This window comes from Phoenix dactylifera, chromosome 3 (genome assembly GCF_051530095.1).
Source record: "Phoenix dactylifera cultivar Ajwa chromosome 3, Ajwa_hap1_PhDact_Kaust_v1.1, whole genome shotgun sequence".
NCBI classification, from domain to species: domain Eukaryota; kingdom Viridiplantae; phylum Streptophyta; class Magnoliopsida; order Arecales; family Arecaceae; genus Phoenix; species Phoenix dactylifera.
Window position 1 is genome coordinate 51,359,784 of NC_143192.1, and position 14,452 is coordinate 51,374,235.

The 14,452-nt window shown below is 40.6% G+C and overlaps 1 long non-coding RNA gene and 1 pseudogene across 1 annotated transcript; one reads left to right on the top strand and one right to left on the bottom strand.

Moving 5' to 3' along the window:
- Positions 1 to 997: 997 nt before the first annotated feature.
- Positions 998 to 1,411, bottom strand: LOC103706559 (protein RALF-like 34 pseudogene; annotated as a pseudogene).
- Positions 1,412 to 3,221: 1,810 nt separating this feature from the next.
- LOC148714439 (uncharacterized) lies at positions 3,222 to 3,843 on the top strand. The gene is made up of 2 exons (XR_015976645.2): positions 3,222 to 3,425; positions 3,491 to 3,843. It is a non-coding gene; the product is annotated as an uncharacterized LOC148714439 (long non-coding RNA).
- Positions 3,844 to 14,452: the final 10,609 nt, after the last annotated feature.

The following is a 14,452-nucleotide window of genomic DNA, read 5'->3' on the forward strand; positions in this document are numbered from 1 at the left end:
TTAAGCTTTGGCATACTTACTAGGCTAAAGATTCAAATCCAATCACAAGCACCACGATCAGCCTGTAGTTGGCCTCAATAGGCCCATGCTGTAGTATCCCCTAATTTATATGGGCCATGGGTCGGATCCGCTCTAATACTATTTATAACAACTTAGGATCTCATTCATAAAGTCTAGCCAGAGGTGTTGTTTGGTTTCTTTGGTCATGTATAAGTACCTAAGATTTATCCAGTGCACAGCTAATGTGGAACAAAACACACACCCGTATCCTCGCACATCTCGTCCAAAGATTACAATGCAGTGTACAAGGATGAGTCAGAAGACTTGCACTAGTAGGTTTACCCAAAATCTATCTAGTGCGTAGCCGATGTGGGACTAAACACATGCTCCTATGGGTCCTCGCACATCTCGTTCAAAGATTACATTGCATTGTATATAGGGGTGCAAATGAGTCGGGTCGGACCAGGTCATGAGTGACCTCGACCCAATTCGATTTCTTGTTCGATTTCTAATTTTAGATGTAGACCCAACCTAATAGAAGATTGGGTTGGATCGGGTCAGATTCACGGCTATAATTTTTGACCCAACGGATAATTTGGGTTGGGTTGGGTCCATGTATACCCCGTACCAAATCCAAAAATTTCAAGTCCGATTCGGGTCTGGTTTCGTCCGGGTCGAGACCTGCCCCAATCAAACAACAACATTAAATCAAAAAGGACCGCACAACAAAAAACCCAGTCTCATTCCAAATACTTAGCAAGCAAATACATATTACAATAAACCAACTATATGAGATCCGTAGTCCAACAAAATCCTGCCCTGCGGAGGCCCGAATTAACCAGAGCCACATAACACTTGAATACATCCACTTCCACTAGTATCGCCACTAACAACAACAACGGCAACAATAACAAGGCAGTAGAAACAGGAGAAGTAGTCATAGGCATGGAATGGGATATTTAAAAAAAAATGACCTTTTTTTTGTGGTTTTTGGAGCTCATCTCCGGCAGCGGGTGATGGCAGAGCAGCCGCGATGGTAGGAACGGACGGGGCCGCGGGCGCGGTAGCAGTTGTGGGTGTAGTAAGAGCGGCCGGAGCGAGGAGGACACGGCACTCGGTTGGCCGACAGCGCCCCGTAGGAGATGTAGTACCGGATCCGACGCCAGAACAGAGCCCTCCTGTTATCCTTCGCCGCCTCCCCTAGCTCTTCTTCGTCTCCCTCGTAGCCAAAAGGGTAGGAGGAAGAAAAGTAGAGGGAGGTGGTGGTTGGCCACTCCATGGCATCCGTCATCAGCAGCAAGCTAGTGTCATCCATCTGGGCTTCCACAACAGCCACCATGTGGACAGGAGAGAACACGAGGACGATGACGAGGAGGAGGAGAGAGGAGGAGAAAAGATTTGGGAGAGCCATTGGAGGAGAGAGTAGGAGCTGGTCACTGGAGATGAAGGAAGGAAGAAGGGGGGGGAGAGAGAGAGAGAGAGAGAGAGAGAGAGGTGGTCGCATGCACATGTTTTAATGTATATAGGTTTGTGGAGTTTTGAGGAAAGGCCAGATTACAGCTGGGAGAACAGCAAAGTCTGAAGTCCCGTGCTAAAGCGAGAGAAGATCACGTCAAATAGCTGTTGCTTTGCCCCTTTAGCAAGCATTTTTTCCATCATTAAACGTCGACATTATAGCTCCCCATCTATATATATATATTTTTACTAAAACTAATGTATCATACATTACAAATACGAATACAGCAATAAAAAAACAAAAAAATAATAAGTATCAGAGCACACCAGATAACCCTCTCTCCTCCACCTAGTATCCTCGGACTCTATCTCTCGTTCTCTATCTTTCCCCACATCAAGGTTGAGAAGCCTATTATATTTTTTACTTAAGAATCCAGAAAAGTAGCCTACTCTTATCAGGGATCGGGTTGGATCGAGTCGAGATTCAGTAAATTCAGACTCGAACCGAAAAATGAAATAGATCCAGGTTGAGACACTGGTCCAGACCTACAATTCTGCCCCTTTGCAACCTTAATTGTACAAGAATGAGTCAGAAGCCTTGCACTAGTAGGCTTGTGCCCATCGTTTGTGCCCACCCTCACCAAAAACAAATTGGTGCGTGGCCTAACGGTGCCTCGCTCTTCTTTAGAGGAGGTTGTGTTGCTTCCAATGTGATATACTAAATATGCTATCCTCATATCGCATTTACTACAAGTATGATGTTCTCAAAACTATAAATATGTCAAAGTTTGATGGAAATGTGTGACTTTGTTCCAACCACCTTGAAGTTGGGAGTTGCTGTCAGGTTTAAACATGAACTATAACAAAAGAGGTCAGTTTGCTGCTAATGTGTGAAAGTGTAAAGAAGCTACTTCGCTGATCTCTTATCTGGGTGCCTTCCGCTTTCAAACTTCGACGCTGTGAAATAACTCCTTACCTTCTTGCCTTCCTAACTCTAGTGCTAGCTGCACCATCTGAACTTTCTTGCCTTCCTAACTCTAGCGCTAGCTGCACCATCTGAACTAGCAGCACCAACTGCTTTTGAAATGACTTTGCTGTTCATTATTAATTGAATCCGAAGGTCACTCTACAACCTTCACAAGGAGGACACGCAGAGACTGAACCTCATCACTTGCGACCTCGCAAGGATAGACGGTCTTAGGCAGAAAGCCTTTGGCTTTAGCTGGGCACCTTTGCACTAGGATGTGAAGCTGTAAACAAGTAGTCTCTTGTCCGTTGTTAGACTGCTCTGGCTTGGTACTGTGTCGATTGGGTCTGAGGGTTGTTCCATCCATTTTGGTCTTCTTTGTACCGTACCCAGAGAAAGGCTGATAGGCTCCAAGTAATGCTTCTTTATCATCGATCCCTATTTACTTGATATCAAAGTTCGAACCTCCTCCTTGGGTGATCGAAAGGCTGGATAAACTGAGGAGGAGTTTTGCTGGGGAGGAAAGGATTCCATCGGTGGTGGTGTTTGTCTTCTTTACTGGCAGATTTTGCATAAACAAAAAATTCAAGGAGGCTTGGGGGAGGATTTTGTTAGATTTTTATTAAATAATAATTAAAAGTTTTCATACTTAAAACATATATATTATGTATATATGTTAAGAAGAGAGTGTGGTGTGGATGGTTGGTGTGCCCGCTTGAGGTAGGTGGTTCGAATCTCTGTTCCCTCCTTTTTTAAATCTCTCATATGGAGGATTTATTTACGTGAAGGCTCGGTTCTGTGCCTGTGCTCATCCGACCCGACGGTCTTTGCGCTCGAGCCTGTGCTCGCTCGGCCCTGCTCGTCCGAGGTTACTTGCGCCTCACAGGCCCTGCTCGTCCAAGGTTCCTTGTGCCTGTGCGACCAGAGGTTCTTTGCGCATGTGCCCTGCTCGTCCGAGTTTCCTTGCGCTCGTGCCTCTGCTCGTCGGCCCTGCTCGTCCGAGGTTACTTGCACCTGTGCGACCCAGAGCTGAGGTCGTCCAAGAGACTGAGGCCCTGCTCGTCCGAGGTTCCTTGTGCCTGTGCTCGTCCGAGGTGCCGAGGCTGAGGTCGGACCACAGGTGCAATGAGCCCAGAGGAGCCGAGGTCGGACAACAGGTGCGATGAGCCAAGAGGCGCATGAGTCGTGCTTCGCACCCTTAGCACGAGGAGCCACGTCGCTTCCTCGATAGCATCTCTTCGCAACCGATCTCGCATCCGCTGGCCATACTCCCAGTGTTTTTTCAAACTTTCTTACCGGTTTTGACCGTTGGATCGGTTTTGGGTCGCGTCTGTCCCGAAGAAGTCTATAAATAGACCTCTTCGGATTAGACAGAAAAAATATATAGAAAATTGAAAACGGAGAACTTCTATTCTTCCTGTTTGCTGTTTTTCTTTCAATCAACGGGCTTGCTGCATACTGATTCTGGGTTCGAAAGCTTCTTTGATCCGTGCAAATCATTGAGGCAGAAGGAACAGTGCGAGAGGCTGTTGTATCTCAGGAGTAGAACGCCATCCAAGCCTAGTGCACTATAAGGCGGCGAAATCTACTTCAAGGAAAGTGACCAACATACCACGCCTCAGCATCTCGGGTTCCATTTTTCCACTTTCTCTATTTATTTTCTGTAAGCCTATTTCTGCCTATTATTTGTTGAAGTAGAGTATTATAGATTTAAAAAATTTCTGGGATAGTATTTTTCCAACATTCTTGAAGTAGATTTCTTCCTACATATAATAGGCTAGTACTTAGAGTTACCCCAATGGCCAATGCAAGTAACCCGGTTCCTCCTGAAAAATTTAATGGAAATAACTTTAAGCGTTGGAGACAGAAGATGGAAATCTTCTTAACCACACTTGGGTTATTTTCCATAATCTTTGACTCTCCTCCAAATGAGGAAGAGAATGAACCAGCTAGAACTTGTAATTTGGAGGAATTTAAGAAGAAAGACTACCTGTGTAGGGGAAGGATTCTGTCCTATCTTACTGATCCCCTTTTTGATGTCTACTGCACTTTTAAAACCTCCAAGGAGATTTGGGATGATCTTAATAAGAAATATGGTATCCAAGATGCCGGAATGGACAAGTATGCTGCTAGTCAATTCCTGTCTTATAAGATGGTTGACACCAAGCCCGTAGTTGACCAAGCCCATGAGTTAACAGTGATTTATCATGAGTTAGGCTTAAGGGGAATGGGAATAACTGAGAGCCTTCAAGTTGCTTGTACCATTGACAAGCTCCCACCTTCTTGGAAAGACTTTGGGTTATCCCTGAAACATAAAACCGAGGATATGACAATGAAAACTCTATTGTCTGCCATTAGGATCCAAGAACAACACCTTGAGAAAGATAATGAGCAACTCATGAATCCTGAGCTTCTAACCAAGGTGAACTTTGTAGAAAGCCAAAATAAGACCCATAAGTTCAAGAACTCCAAATTTGAAAAGGGTGGACCTAGAAACAAAAGAAAACCTATGAAGCCAAAACACCATATCAATAAGAATGATCGGAAGCCGATTTGCTACAATTGTGGAAAACTCGGTCATATGGCTCGAGTATGCCGGATGAAGAAGAAGAAGTATCAGAACTATGAACATGCGCCTTCTCAACCTGCAAATCCACAAACCAACATGGTGCTATCCAGTACTGGTCCTACTAGTACTGATGATCGGTATGTAACTTTAAGTCCAGAATTAAATTTGGCAATTTGCTCTACCGATTGGTTAGTGGATACAGGTGCGAATGTTCATATGTGTACTGATCATACCCTTTTTACTACTTATCAGGTCCGGAGCGGCCTAACAGTAACTATGGGGAACTCCACCTCGGCACGAGTGCTTGGAACTGGAAAAGTACTTCTAAGGCTTACGTCTGGGAATGTGCTTACACTATTTAATGTGTACCATGTGCCCGATGGAAGGAGGAATCTGATCAGTGGATCTCTTCTAAATAGAAGTGGTTATTCTTTGTTATTTCAATCTAAGAAAGTGATTATAACAAAGAATGGAACATTTGTAGGCAAAGGTTATGAGTGTGATGGCTTGTATGTAATAAATAATGTATCTTTGGATTTTTCTTCTAATAATAATAATAAAATTGTGCTTTCAATATGTTCTTCATCTCTTTGGCATGCTAGATTAGGACATGTGAATAATAATACTATTAAAAGAATGATTAGCTCTGGTTTATTATCTAATGTTTCATTAAATGAAAAGGAAAGGTGCCAAATTTGTGTTCAATCTAAACAACCTAGAAAACCATTTAAAATAGTAAATAGAAATTCAACTTTATTAGAATTAATACATTCAGATGTATGTGATCTAAATGGAACTTTGACTAAAGGGGGTAGAAGGTATTTCATTACCTTCATAGATGATTATTCTAAGTATTGTCAAGTTTATTTAATGAAATCTAAAGATGAAGCATTTGAGATATTTAAGACTTATAAATCTTTAGTAGAAAATCAACTTGACAAGAGAATAAAGATTCTCAGGTCAGACAGAGGAGGAGAATACACCTCTAATGACTTGAATGAATTCTGTAGAGTTAATGGAATTCTACATGAAGTTACACCTCCCTATTCACCTTAGTCTAATGGAGTGGCTGAAAGGAAAAATAGGACTCTGCAAGATATGGTAAGATCTTTGCTTGCCAACTCAAGTTTACCTGAGGTTTGGTGGGGGGAAGCAATGCTTACTGCATGTTTCCTGCTTAATAGGGTTCCATTTAAAGGTTCTAATGAATCTCCTTATGAACTTTGGAAAGGAAGAAAACCTAACCTAAACTTTGTAAAAGTTTGGGGTTGTTTGGCTAAGGTTAATATTCCTTTAATCAAGAAAAGAAAATTAGGACCTAATACTTTTGATGCTGTGTTTCTTGGTTATTCTCTTAATAGTGTTACTTATAGGTTCTTAGTCATTAGTTCTGATATTAATGGCATAGAAAAGAATACTATAATTGAATCTAAAGATGCTTCTTTCTTTGAAGACATTTTTCCATTTAAGGATAAAATAGAAAAGCATGTAATAAATAGATCTAATGATGCATCTTGTAGTTCGCCATCTAATTCTCTAATTATTCCTAATAATGAAAATGAAAATGAACTTAATGATATTAATGAACTTGGTAAAGGGAAAAGAATTAGGAAAAAGAAAGATTTTGGATCTGATTTCTATACTTTTATGGTTGAAGATGATCCTAAAACTTATAAAGATGCTATGAACTCATTAGATTCTATGTTTTGGAAGGAAGCTATTAATAGTGAAATGAATTCACTTATGACTAATAAAACATGGTTTTTAACTGACTTACCACCTGGTAGTAAGGCTATAGGTTGTAAATGGATATTTAAGAAGAAATTAAGACCTGATGGTTCTATTGAAAAATATAAAGCAAGATTAGTTGCTAAGGGCTTTTCTCAGAAAGAGGGTATTGACTACTTTGATACATATTCTCCTGTGACTAGGATAACCACAATTCGTACTTTAATTGCACTGGCTTCAATCCATAATTTGATAATTCATCAAATGGATGTCAAGACTGCCTTCCTTCATGGTGATTTAGAGGAAGAGATCTATATGGATCAGCCAGAGGGATATGTGGCTCAAGGACAGGCAAGAAAAGTTTGTAGGTTAGTCAAATTCCCCTATGGTTTAAAACAAGCTCCTAAGCAATGGCATAGGAAATTTGATAAAATAATTGTTTCTTATGGCTTTAAAGCAAATGAATCAGATAAGTGCTTATATTCAAAGTTAGAAAATGATTCATGTATTATCTTGTGTTTATATGTTGATGATATTTTAATTTTTGGTACTGATATGAATATGGTGACTGATATCAAAACTTTCTTGTCTAATAATTTTGATATGAAAGATTTAGGTCAGGCAGAGGTAATTCTTGGTAACAGGATTACCAGAATACCTGATGGTATAATTTTTGATCAATCACAATATATTGAGAAAATATTGAAGAAATTTGATAAGTACAACTGTAAACCAGTGAGTACACCTTATGAGCATGGTTTGAACTTGAAGTGCAATAAAGGTGATCCAGTGGCCCAAGAGAAATATGCTCAAATTATTGGGACACTGATGTATGTTGCAAATACAAGTAGACCTGACATTTCTTATGCTGTAGGAAAGCTCAGTAGGTTTAATAGTTGCCCTAGTCTTAGTCACTGGGAAGCACTGGATAGAGTACTTAGATACTTGAGAGGTACAATATATTATGGTTTACATTACTCAAGATTTCCCACTGTACTTGAAGGATACAGTGATGCTAGTTGGATCACTGATTCAGTGAATCGAAAAGGAACTAGTGGATACATATTCATGTTGGGTGGTGCAGCTGTTGCTTGGAGATCATCCAAACAAACTGTGATCACAAGATCCACTATGGAGGCTGAGATTGTAGCCTTAGATTCTGCAAGTCAAGAAGCAGAATGGTTTAAGAATCTTATGTCTGAAATACCTATTATGGAAAAGCCTATACCTGCTATCTCTTTGTTATGTGATAATGAAGCTGCAATTAATACTTGTAGAAATACTGAGTATAACAAGAGAAACAGAAGACACATTAGTGTGAGACATAAGACTATTAGATACCTAATTAAAAATGGTATTATAACTTTGGAATTTGTTGGATCTAAAGATAACCTAGCAGATCCTTTAACTAAAGGACTGGCTAGAAGCAAAGTCATAGAAACATCAAAGGGGATGGGACTGAAACCCATAAGGAATCATTGACAATGGCAACCCAACCTTTTCTGACTGGAGATCCCAAGACGAAAGGTTCAACGGAAAAAACAAGTTGTTTAATGATTAGTTAGCACTATAATAAAATGACTTTATGTCATTTGGTCTCTCCCTGTGATGTGAGTGCTAAATACAGCAGAGGTATACGGAAGAGTTTAAAACTCTGAATGAGTCCGAGACTATGGCAAGGTGCTGTGCTGCGAGCACCCTTAGAGGACTCACCTATGTGAGTGTGACTGTGTGGCCGCAGTCTATGGGGATAAGGGTTTAACCCCTAGAGCACTCATGAAACTGAGATATTGGTGCATAAGGCCAGAAAAAGCACCACCTATAATGAACCCAGTATTTGCATTTGTCATGGGTGAAGTATATAGAAATCTGAACCAAAGGATTTGGTTCAAAGCTTTTTAGCTACCACTATACCTTTCAGATGAAAATATACTTTCACTAGGTAAAGGTTCAAAGCCGCAAGCTACCTTTATTGAAGTCGTGACATAAACAAGCCCAGTTTGACTATTTTTTATTTTATATAGTTTTTGAAAACATTTTAATCAGGTGGGGGAATGTTAGATTTTTATTAAATAATAATTAAAAGTTTTCATACTTAAAACATATATATTATGTATATATGTTAAGAAGAGAGTGTGGTGTGGATGGTTGGTGTGCCCGCTTGAGGTAGGTGGTTCGAATCTCTGTTCCCTCCTTTTTTAAATCTCTCATATGGAGGATTTATTTACATGAAGGCTCGGTTCTGTGCCTGTGCTCATCCGACCCGACGGTCTTTGCGCTCGAGCCTGTGCTCGCTCGGCCCTGCTCGTCCGAGGTTACTTGCGCCTCACAGGCCCTGCTCGTCCAAGGTTCCTTGTGCCTGTGCGACCAGAGGTTCTTTGCGCATGTGCCCTGCTCGTCCGAGTTTCCTTGCGCTCGTGCCTCTGCTCGTCGGCCCTGCTCGTCCGAGGTTACTTGCACCTGTGCGACCCAGAGCTGAGGTCGTCCAAGAGACTGAGGCCCTGCTCGTCCGAGGTTCCTTGTGCCTGTGCTCGTCCGAGGTGCCGAGGCTGAGGTCGGACCACAGGTGCAATGAGCCCAGAGGAGCCGAGGTCGGACAACAGGTGCGATGAGCCAAGAGGCGCATGAGTCGTGCTTCGCACCCTTAGCACGAGGAGCCACGTCGCTTCCTCGATAGCATCTCTTCGCAACCGATCTCGCATCCGCTGGCCATACTCCCAGTGTTTTTTCAAACTTTCTTACCGGTTTTGACCGTTGGATCGGTTTTGGGTCGCGTCTGTCCCGAAGAAGTCTATAAATAGACCTCTTCGGATTAGACAGAAAAAATATATAGAAAATTGAAAACGGAGAACTTCTATTCTTCCTGTTTGCTGTTTTTTTTTCAATCAACGGGCTTGCTGCATACTGATTTTGGGTTCGAAAGCTTCTTTGATCCGTGCAAATCATTGAGGCAGAAGGAACAGTGCGAGAGGCTGTTGTATCTCAGGAGTAGAACGCCATCCAAGCCTAGTGCACTGTAAGGCGGCGAAATCTACTTCAAGGAAAGTGACCAACATACCACGCCTCAGCATCTCGGGTTCCATTTTTCCACTTTCTCTATTTATTTTCTGTAAGCCTATTTCTGCCTATTATTTGTTGAAGTAGAGTATTATAGATTTAAAAAAATTTCTGGGATAGTATTTTTCCAACAGATTTATCCTCCTTCAACGATCTTCTGCTAGTTAAATGGTGGTGCGGCTTCCAAAATTTAGATGTCAAACCTCTGGAAGAATCTTATCAACTAAATGTACTCCACAAGAAGGAATCTAAATTCTATCTCCAACCTCTGAGTGCTGAAGCTTCCCCTTCTCTCAGAAGTATTTTGCAGGACCATAACATTTTTCAATTGGGCCCCGCGTTTATTGTAGCTGATGGATGATTAATCAACTTTCATTCAGTTGGTTAAATGTGGAACCTCATAAAGTCAATTTTCTCTTGCTTGATCTTGTCAAAAGAAAGAAATATAGTAGATTTATATAGTGACTTAGATGGATCAGAAGTGGAATATTGAATTCAGAAATTTGCAGCAATTTCACATCCTGGGTTCTTGTCACGCCCCAAATCCGGCCCCTGACACGGCCGTGCTACTGTAAGCTATTCCCACAATAACACGAAGCCACAATACCAATTCATATCAAAAGAGTCATGTTATTCATAGAATGTTTTCCAAAAGGGAACAATACAGAGCTCTAAAATTTGAACATTTAGAATCAATTTCTCTAACCCTAAAGTCTTCAGGCTCCCTGCTCCTAGCAACCTTATTTATCTGAAAGAAAAACAATAGATATTATATGAGCTATGCAAGTTAGTAACTAATCATGCACCATTTTACCGGATCAAGCATAATATTTCACATGCCAATGCGCTATTTAAGAAAATTAACAGTTATAGCAAAGTAAAGCATTTCATAGACAATATATCCAAAACAAGCCATAAAATAATGCATGCTCAATTATGCAAGTTTATAAAGATAGAGATGGCAATGTAAAATTCTGCAATTATTTTATACTTTGAAAATTGTGCTCTCAGATGGTAGTGCAGTGGTCACTATAACCCGTGATAGGGTTGTAATATTCGCCAACTACTATTACCTGTTGATAGGGAGGGCCATTGGCCAAGCTATTAAACCTGCTGGTGAGGGTCGTTGGCCGAGCTATTATAACCTGCTGGTGAGGGCCATTGGCCGAGCTATTATAAACTGCTAGCAAGGGCCGTATAGTACAATCTGAAAGTTCATAAATCATTTCATACTTTTCTACATCATAATAGATTGGAAAATGAATTATGCCACAAACATCCTTTTCATGCAATTTTCTATATAATTATAATTCATGTATACACCATCTAGTATTCATGAAAGATGCCATTTAGTCAAAATAATGAAGCACTTGCTAATTTATGCTTGTTCTTAATTTTTGAGAAAATGTATAATCAATCATATAATTTATAATTTCATATCTAAAATAATTTTAGTATTTCGAAATCAATAAAATTTGTGCCAGGGTCACTTACTTCAATTCGTTCGCAAATCTTTAGGCTCGGATGACAAATTCACCGCACCTATCAATATCATAGAGAATATATTATTTGCCACTCGCTCTTTTTTTATTAATATTTTATTTTATTTTAATATATTTATTTTATTATCTTTTTTATTATTTATTCATTCAAATATATATTTATTTATGTATTTATTTATTTTATTTTTATTTTATGTATTTATCTATTATTTTTTTCTCTTCTTCTTTTCTTTTTTTTCTCTCTCTTCTTTTTGAACCTTTCTTTTTCCTTCTCCTTTCCTCTTTTCTTCTCCTCCCGCGAACCCAAGGAAGGGGAGTGCTCGGGAGGGGCCGGCGGTGCACACGGCTGGCCAGCAGCACCCGCAGGGCGCCAGTGGCCGCTCCTCGCGACGACCGTGGCACTCACGGCCGGGCTGCCCACAGTCAGGCCGTTCAGGACCGAGCTTGCATCGTCGCGGCGCCTGCAGCCGAGGCTAGTAGCGTCGGCGATACTCGCGGCCAAAGCCAAGCGATGCCTGTGGCCGAGGGTCGGCGACACCGACGACCATAGGTACACCTCTCTCTCTCTCTCTTCTGTTTCTTTTTCTTCTTCCCCTCTCTTCTTTTTTTTTTTTCTTTTGCTCTATTATTTTGAATAGATTGGGAGAAGAAAAGGTAGGGAAGAGGTCAAGAGTCTTACCTAGCTCCGGGAAGAAGCTGCGACCACCCGGCACAGGTAAGGGTTGTGAAAACCCCAGCTGAGGAGAAAGGAGGGAGAAAGAAAGAACAGAAGAGTTGGAAATGACCGAGATGGTGAGCGATCGGGTTTTTCTTTTTATAGGCGGTATTCGAATGGTCGTGGCTCGTTCACCGCCGAGTTGGTTGCAGCGATGGAGCGAGATCAGAGGCCATTCAAGAGGTCGCAAGCTGCCGTGCCGTCTCCACCCCCGTAACGCACGAGTAGAAGATCGCAATCGCAATCCTCTATTCTTTTTCTCTTTTTTTTGGGCCCTGGGCTGAAGTCAGCTGGGCCTGCCGGCTTCAGCCCTTTTTGGGGCCTCTTCTCACAGTTCTCTCTAATCAGGATAAACCATGCAGGCAATGAAATAAAAAATGTTTATTCTCTGTTAATACTTGTGATTCCATTCACAACTTTGGAGCTATCCATTGACAGATTGCAAATCCTTTTTGGAGATTGTAAGCTCCAAAAAAAGTTTACTTTCGATGTGCTGCTCCTAAACAAGAAAATTCCCGCATGGGAAGATACGAAGAAAAGAAAGTGCAATTTTTCAGTACATATGTCACACCCCAAATTCGGATCATGGCACGACCGTATTATTACAAACCTTTGCCCACAATAACATGCAGCCACATAAAATTTTTTAAATCTAAATAAACTATATTAATCATGAATGTCATAAAGTGTTTGAACAATTAGGAGCGATACAGAGCTTCTAAAATTTGAATATTATATATCATTTTCAATTACCCCAACCCTAAATAACATCAAGCTCCCTGCTCCAAGCAATCTTATCTATCTGTAAAAAGAAAAATAAATAAAACAATATGAGCTACACGGCTCAGTAAGTGACTATGTATAATCTTACCGGATCAAGCATAATATTTTACATACTAGTGCATCAATTTAAGAAATAAACAGTTGTAACAAAGTAAGCATTTCATACAACATATAATCATACCAGTCATAAAAAACAATACATATCCAATCATGCAGTTTCATAAATATGGTTATGCATCATAAAACTTTTGTCATAATTCCATACTTTGAAATTCATACTCTTAGATAGTAGTGTAGGCATAGCTATGGTCGCTCTTATTCCCACGGCAAGGCCTTTACCACTGCAGGGTCATCTTCCAGTTATTTCTTCCCACTGGCGGGGGTCGTAAAGCCAAGTTACTTTTACCCATTGGCGAGGGTCGACTACAGGATCATCTTCCAGTTATTTCTTCCCACTGACGGGGGTCATAAAGCCAAGTTACTTTTACCCACTAGCACGGTCATACATAGCGATCTGAGAGTTCTTAAATCATATCATTTTTTTTTATAAATCATATCTCATAGATACATTGAAAATTGAATAATGGCATCATGACATATGAAATTCATGATCATGCTGTAAACTTTGATCCTAACACATGCAACATTTGCTAACACATGCTTGATCCTAATTTTATGAAAATATTAATAGTTATATACAATTTCATAATCAAATAATCACATATATTTGATAAAACATAAGATTATGTCAGGGTCACTTACCTTAATTTGCTCACCAATTCCTAGGTTTAGGTGCCAATTCTTCAATTACCTAAAAACATCATCAAATTACCTGGTAATTGCACGTTCAATTTCATTTATTTACATTCTTTCTAAATTAACCCGTTTACAACCCATCAATAGGACTCAATTTCATTCTTGGGTCCCTAACCAGGTTCAATTTCTATTTTAGGTCTACTCAAATCCCTAATTTGGGTCTGACTCGATGTCTGATTCTGGTTTAGGTCTAACCCAAATTTTTGTTTCAGGTCTGAGCCAATTGCATTATGGTTCGGTTCTGACCCAATTTCTGGTTTAGGTCTGGATCAACTTCTGGTTCAGACCTGATTCAACTTTTGATTCAGGTCCAATTCAGCTTCTGGCACAAGTTTGAGCCAGTTTCATCTTCTGGTTTAGACCCAATAGCCTTCTGGTTCAGATCTGGACTATTTGCATTCATGCCTGATTAGTCTTTTTTTTTATTTCGAACCCGGCCCAGGCCCAGCCCAACCTCAGGTCTATAAAGCCCAAGTCATTTGAAGCCTATTGACGAAATTAGGTCCATCTCAGGCCCACAACACTTTTTTTTTTCTTTTCTTTTCTTCTTTCTTCTTTTATTTTTCTTCTTTTCTTCGTCCTTCTCGAAGTTTCCCCCATTCTTTCTTCTATATTTTTCTTCTCCTCCTCTTCTCTTCTTCCCTCTTTCTTCTCCCATGAGGAGAGATCAAGCTCGAGAGGACCGAGCAGTAGCCGGCGGCGTCCAGCGGCCAGCGGCGTTCGGCAGCTGGGCCCGTGGCCGGTGCCCCCGCGGTCGACATCCTGTGGCGGAGGTCAGTGCTAGCGGATCAACCATCGGTAAGTATTTATTTTATTTTTTAAAATTTTTTACATTTTTTCCTCTTTTTTTTTCTTCCTCC